The 6049-nt window shown below is 51.7% G+C and overlaps 1 long non-coding RNA gene across 1 annotated transcript; it reads left to right on the top strand.

The window, feature by feature from the left end:
- The first annotated feature begins 877 nt into the window (after positions 1-877).
- Positions 878-4634, top strand: LOC138849959 (uncharacterized). The gene is made up of 3 exons (XR_011389283.2): positions 878-1227; positions 1642-1738; positions 4228-4634. It is a non-coding gene; the product is annotated as an uncharacterized LOC138849959 (long non-coding RNA).
- Positions 4635-6049: the final 1415 nt, after the last annotated feature.

Below are 6049 nucleotides of genomic sequence, written 5' to 3'. Positions count from 1 at the left end.
GCTAGGAAGTTGGGTCCAGGACACTGCGCACATGCAACAGAATCTGAGGCTTAGGTTGTTGTTTCTCCCTCCTACCCCTCCCTCAGCCGTCCCCCCCCCCCCCCACATCAAGCAGGTTTCTTCCTTTCCTTCCCAGGGCACTCTGGAATCCCTATCAAATCAATACTAATCACAGTAACAAGGACTCCCATCAGATAAGGGAGGAGCCTGGCCCTCCAGCAAGCCCATCCCTCTGCCTGCTTGATCTTTCCAGCACTCTGAAAGAGAGCGCGCCTGTTTACAGAAGACGCTTACAGAGGGGCTTTAACCCCAACTCAGGTTTTGGTCCCTGCAGTGCTGCCCTGACCCAGTACCTCTCCCTGAACCCCCACCCCCACTCTGCACTTTGACCCAGAGCTGTGCTTGGTGAAGTCCAGTGGAAAGAGCATTAGCAATGGAGAGAGGGCGGAGAAGAAAGTTTTCTCCGGGTCTCTGTTTCCACGTCTGCTTGAGAGATCTTGAGACTTAGCACTGGCTTGCCCCAGGGTGAGGGAAGAGGGAGTCACCATGCCCTTTCTGTTCTCATCTGCAAAGTTACATACCCCTCCCGCCACACTTCATTGCTTGGAACTGAGCGGCAGCCTGCACCAAGCCGGGGCGGGGGGAAGCAGATGCCACTCTTTGGAGCAGTGTCAGAGCCTGGTGGGCATGTTTTACCACCACCGCTGGCACCCAGGAGAGAGATCGGCTGGTGGCGAGACCTCTGCTGTGGGGCCGCCCAGCCAGGCCCCCGGCAGTTAGGCCGAGAGAGGCTTGGGGCAGGGGCAGGGGCAGGGGCAGGGGCAGAGGAGGGCTTGGCCCTCCCACTTTAACAATAAGACATCTAATTGTGGTGCAGAGAAGGGAGGCTGGAGAGAAGGGAGGCACGAGAGCAGGAGCCTGCAGAGCCCACACTCGTCCGAGCTTGTGCCACGGCCACGGAAGACCCTCTGACTTACCAGGCCACCAGTGAAGACCCACCCACCCCCCGCTCAAATACCTCATGTCAGAGGCTTTAGAAGACCAAAGCAGCTGGTGATGTGTACCTCCCTGTTTAATATTCTCCTTCACTTACAAAAGTTTATTTATTGGAGAGGCAGAGACACAGAACTCACATCTGCTCTGCCGCTTCCCACATCCCCACAAAGCTGGGAGCTACGTGGGCGGTGGCAGGAAAGAAGAGACAGCAGGAAGCCACAGGCAGACCAGGTTTGTTCCGAAGACTGAAGCCCGGGAGGGGCTCACTCCCAGGCGCATGCGCCACAGAGAGCTGACAGCCCGCTCTCAGTAGGGACAGAGCCCCTTCCCTTGCACACTAGTGGGTTACACAGTACAAAGTGTGGAAGGGGCCTGGGGGTCTGGGCTAAAGCTGGGCTAGTTCTAAAGGTCCCGCGAGATCACAGTGTGAGCTGGGCGGGGTTGAGCTGGAGCTGAGCTGCGGAGCTGGGGAGAGAGCTCGGGCTGATGCCTGGACTCTCCAGATAGTGGTGTGTCCAGCAGTCCCGGCAGGGCGGGGACGGTCATGGCAGGGCGGGGCTGTGTTGGCTGGGCAGAGACATGGGGGCCTCTTCTGTCGGTGAGAGGTCCACATGGATCTGAGGCTTTTTGTCCTTGCTCTATTAGGTGGGGAGAACCCAACTACTTGAGTCATCACTGTCGCCTCCCAGGGCCTATACAGCAGGAAGCTGAAGTCAGAAGTGGAGCCGGGGCTTGAACCCAGGTACTCTGATATGAGATGCAGGTGCTTCAACTGGCGGCGTAACTACCAGGCGAAGTGCCCATCCTGTGTGAGAGGCTTTGAATGGGGATCATAAGGAGCTGAGGCTTAGGTATGGATTGAGAGAGCGCCACGCAGTGTTAAAAGACGACACGGCAACAAGTCTAGCTTTGCAAATCTTCATTGTTTGTTACTATGGCTGAATATTTGTTCTCTGTGAACTCAGGAGTTCTGTTTGCGAAGTCTCATGTTAATGGCACTTAGAGGGTAGGAACTGAATCCCAGTATGGTGTTTACAGGGGGACTTTAGGAAGTGATTGGATTAGGTCATTAGAGGCTGGAGCCTCCATGTTTCAGTCCTAGGACACAGAGGCAGATTTGCTCCCTGCTCCTTGAGATGTGGTGCAGTGTGCTACCCTGGGACTCGGTGGCAAGAATGCTGTCACCAGAGGCTGGCGCCACAGCTCAATAGGCTAATCCTCCGCCTGCAGCACCGGCACCCTGGGTTCTAGTCCCAGTCAGGGTGCAGGATTCTGTCCCAGTTGCTCCTCTTCCAGTCCAGCTCTCTGCTGTGGCCCGGGAGTGCAGTGGAGGATGGCCCAAATGCTTGGGCCCTTCACCCGCATGGGAGACCAGGAGAAGCACCTGGCTCCTGGCTTTGGATCAGCGCAGTGCTGGCCGTAATGGCCATTTGGGAGGCAAACCAATGGAAGGAAGACCTTTCTCTCTGTCTGTCTAACTCTGCCTGTCAAAAAAAAAAAAAAAAAAAAAAAAGAATGCTGTCACCAGAGCCTGAACCAATGGGGCCTGCTTGATCTCCTCGAACTGTGAGCTTCCAGAACCATGAGCCAAAGTAAACCTCTTTCCTTATAAAGCTAGCCTGCCTCAGGCATTTTGTTATAGCACCAGAAATCTAACATATCCGTGATTCTAGAAGCAGGCAGCAGTCTACAATGATTCCGAGGGGCAGGCATTATGGTACGATGGGCTACACGGCACCTTGGGATGACTCAGCCCGTATTGGAGCACTGGGGTCAAGTCCTGACTACTCTACACTTCCAACTCAGTTTCCTGCCAATGCACCCAGGAGGCAGAAGATGATGGCTCAAGCGCTTTGGTTCCTGCCACTCAGCAGAAATCCAGATGGCGTTCTTGTCTCCTGGCGTTGGCCTGGCCCAGCCTTTAGTGCTGTGCAGTGAACTAGAGGGTAGATGATCCCTCTCTCCTCCCCTGCCCTGTGTCATGCTACCATTCAGATAAATAAGCAAATCTTTTTTTAAAAAATGATTCATAATAACCTGCCATACCACAAGGGCAGGTTATATTTATAGCCAGAAAAAAGAAAATGATGTACAGAAAATGGAAGTGCCATAGACACCTTGATTGGTTGCAACTTGTATTTTTTTTAACTTATTTAACATGGTTTGAACAATTGGGCACTCACCATTGGCTGAGATCCAGCTACTTGCTATAAGAGTAGGTTACACAGAGTGCTTCACATCAAGTTAGGTTACAGCTTGGTGTATATGCAGGGACCTGTAAGCCAAACTTAAACTATGTGCAGAGGCAGCTTTAGGCCAACAATTCCACAATTCCCTTCTTTACTCAACCAGAGGGGAGAGACTGACCCCAATTTTGGACACTGACATCACTCTATCATCATTGTAAATGGATTTATTTGGCCTTAGCTCCCACTGGGCAGTTGAATAGTGGGTTACAGAAGCCTGCCAAGGGCCACGAGTCTTCCAAGCATTCTCGGACATCTGGGTGCTGTGGTTCAGGTATTGGGGTGGCTGTCCCCTAACGGCGAGTGGTTGAAGGGTTGGTCTCCAGGGCAGTGCTCTCAGGAGACGATGGAGCCTCTGGGAGGTGAGGTGGGAGGTGCTTAGGTTACTGGGGGTGTGTTCTTGGGAGGGACTGTGGGACCCCAGTCTCCCAATTTTCTGTGTGGTGGTATAAGCCCTTACACACACACACACACACACACACACAGAGGCTCCCACTGCAATGTGCTGCCACGAGGGGTCTTTACTTCCACTCTTCCCCCGACCCCCAAGCACCCGATGTCAGATTAGAACTTCCCAAACTGTTAAAAAAAAAAAAAATCAGTGTTTTTAGAAAGTTAGCTGCCTCAGGTCTTTCCTGTGGAAATGCCAAACTGACTAATTCCCAAGGAAAAGGCAGTGGTGTTTCGGGGCATCTGGGAAGGGAGGCAGATCCACCGTGGAGCTGTCCCAGCCCGCAAGCCAGCTGCACCAGCAGGTTCCGAAAGCTGCCTCCAGGCAGGAGGGAGTCGTTGTGGGCCTCTGTACCACGGGGCAAGGGATGAGTGCTGGCTCTTGGGGCTTAATTCTACCAGAACTGCCTTTGGAGGAGTCAGTGTTTTCTGCCAGAACCCTAACATACTGTTTTGTAGTATTTCTTAATTATTTCAAGACATTGGCTTTTACCTTTTTTTTTTTTTTTAAAGATTTTATTTATTTATTTGACAGGTAGAGTTACAGACACTGAGAGAGGAGAGACAGAGAGAAAGGTCTTTGGTCCGTTGGTTCACTCCCCAGATGGCTGCAATGGCTGGAGCTGCACCAATCCAAAGCGAGGAGCAGGTGCCTCTTCCTGGTCTCCCACGCGGGTGTGGGGGCCCAAGGACTTGGGCCATCTTCTACTGCTTTCCCAGGCCACAGCAGAGCTGGATTGGAAGAGGAGCAGCTGGGACTAACACTGGCACCCACATGGGATGCCGGCGCTGCAGGAGGAGGATTAACCTACTGGCTCTGGCCCCGACTTTTACCTTCTAAAGCAAATGGTGGTTGGGAGCATTTGTGGGCTTCAGGCTTAAGTCCGAAAAATAAATGTCATGTTGTTATGAGGAAAACAGTGACGAAGGAGGACAACCTCAGCTCTTGTCTCGTGTAGAAGAATTTTCCCACAGACCAGGCAGTAAGCAAAGTGAGATTTACTGAAGTCGGAAGCCTCCTGCCAGAGCAGCCAGGAGAGGGACTCCAAGAGAGGAAGACCTGAGAAGCTGAAGCGAGATCTTCCATTCGCTGGTTCACTCCCCAGATGGCCACAACGGCTGGAGCTGTGCCGATCTGAAGCCAGGATCCAGGAGCTTCCAGGTCTCCAACACAGGTACAGAGTCCCAAGGCCATCTTCCACTGCTTACCCAGGCCATAGCAGAGAGCCGGATCTGAAGAGGAGCAGCTGGGACTCGAACTGGCACCCATATGGGATGCCAGCACGGCAGCCGGCAGCTATGCCACAGCGCAGGCCCTGAGGTAGAGTCCTTTAAACACAGTTTGGAGAACAATCAAAGGGTGGGGACAAAACCCACCAGAGGGCCAGAATAGAAATCTTGTGTAGCCTGCTCTGATAAAACAGATAAAACCCCATCAGAGGGGTTGGGATAGGTAACTTCTTTCTAGTCTTCTTTCTAGTCTTATAAAGAAGGGTGGGGTAGGCACTTTTGTCTTGCTAAAGGCAGCTTCGGGGGAGAAGCATGCATATGTGTACTTTTCAAGGGACTCCCTTTTTCTCATTCCAACAGGGACCTGACTTAACTACCTGTTAGCCCCTCTAACTGTCACCATGTCACTCAACTTAGGGGAGTGTCGACACAACACAGCCCATCATTCTGTTCTAAGGAGTTAATAGATTTGTCTCTTCCTTCTGGGAAATATAAGGTACTATTGATAAATCTTTTTTTTAAAAAAAGATTTATTTATTTATTTGAAAGGCAGAGTTACAGAGAGGCAGAGGCAGAGAGTGAGAGAGAGAAAGAGAGATCCTCCATCCACTGGTTCACTCCCCAAATGGCTGGAGCTGGGCCAGTCTGAAGCCAGGAACTTGGAGCTTCTTCTGGGTCTCCCACACGGGTGCAGGGGCCCAAGGACCTGGGCCATCTTCTACTGCCTTCCCAGGCCATAGCAGAGAGCTGGATAGGAAATGGAGCAGCCAGGACTCAAACTGGCACCCATATGGGATGCCGGTGCTGGAGGCAGTGGCTTTACCCACTATGCCACAAGGCCAGCCCCTATTGAGAAAACTTTTAAAAGAACATTTCTGCTATGTTAATATTTAACAAACAATAGCAACAGAAACCATTTTGACAAGGAAAGGCACTGAAAGAGGGAGAGTTAAGTCTGGGAGTGAGAATTTTAAAGCTTAAATGTTGACCATTTTCCCAAAACTCTGTTTGGCCTAAAAATCTTGCCTGGATTCTTATAGGCTTTTGCATTCTTCAGCTCTCCAAGGGTGGAGCTGGGTCTTGGGTGTGTCTCCTCAAAGGACAAAATGACAAAACCATCTTAAAAT

Source organism: Oryctolagus cuniculus, chromosome 6, assembly GCF_051225735.1.
Source record: "Oryctolagus cuniculus isolate XC-2025 breed Fujian yellow rabbit chromosome 6, ASM5122573v1, whole genome shotgun sequence".
In the NCBI taxonomy this organism is placed as follows: Eukaryota; Metazoa; Chordata; class Mammalia; order Lagomorpha; family Leporidae; genus Oryctolagus; species Oryctolagus cuniculus.
Note: the sequence above shows the minus strand (reverse complement) of the source record. Positions and strands in the feature narration are given on the sequence as shown.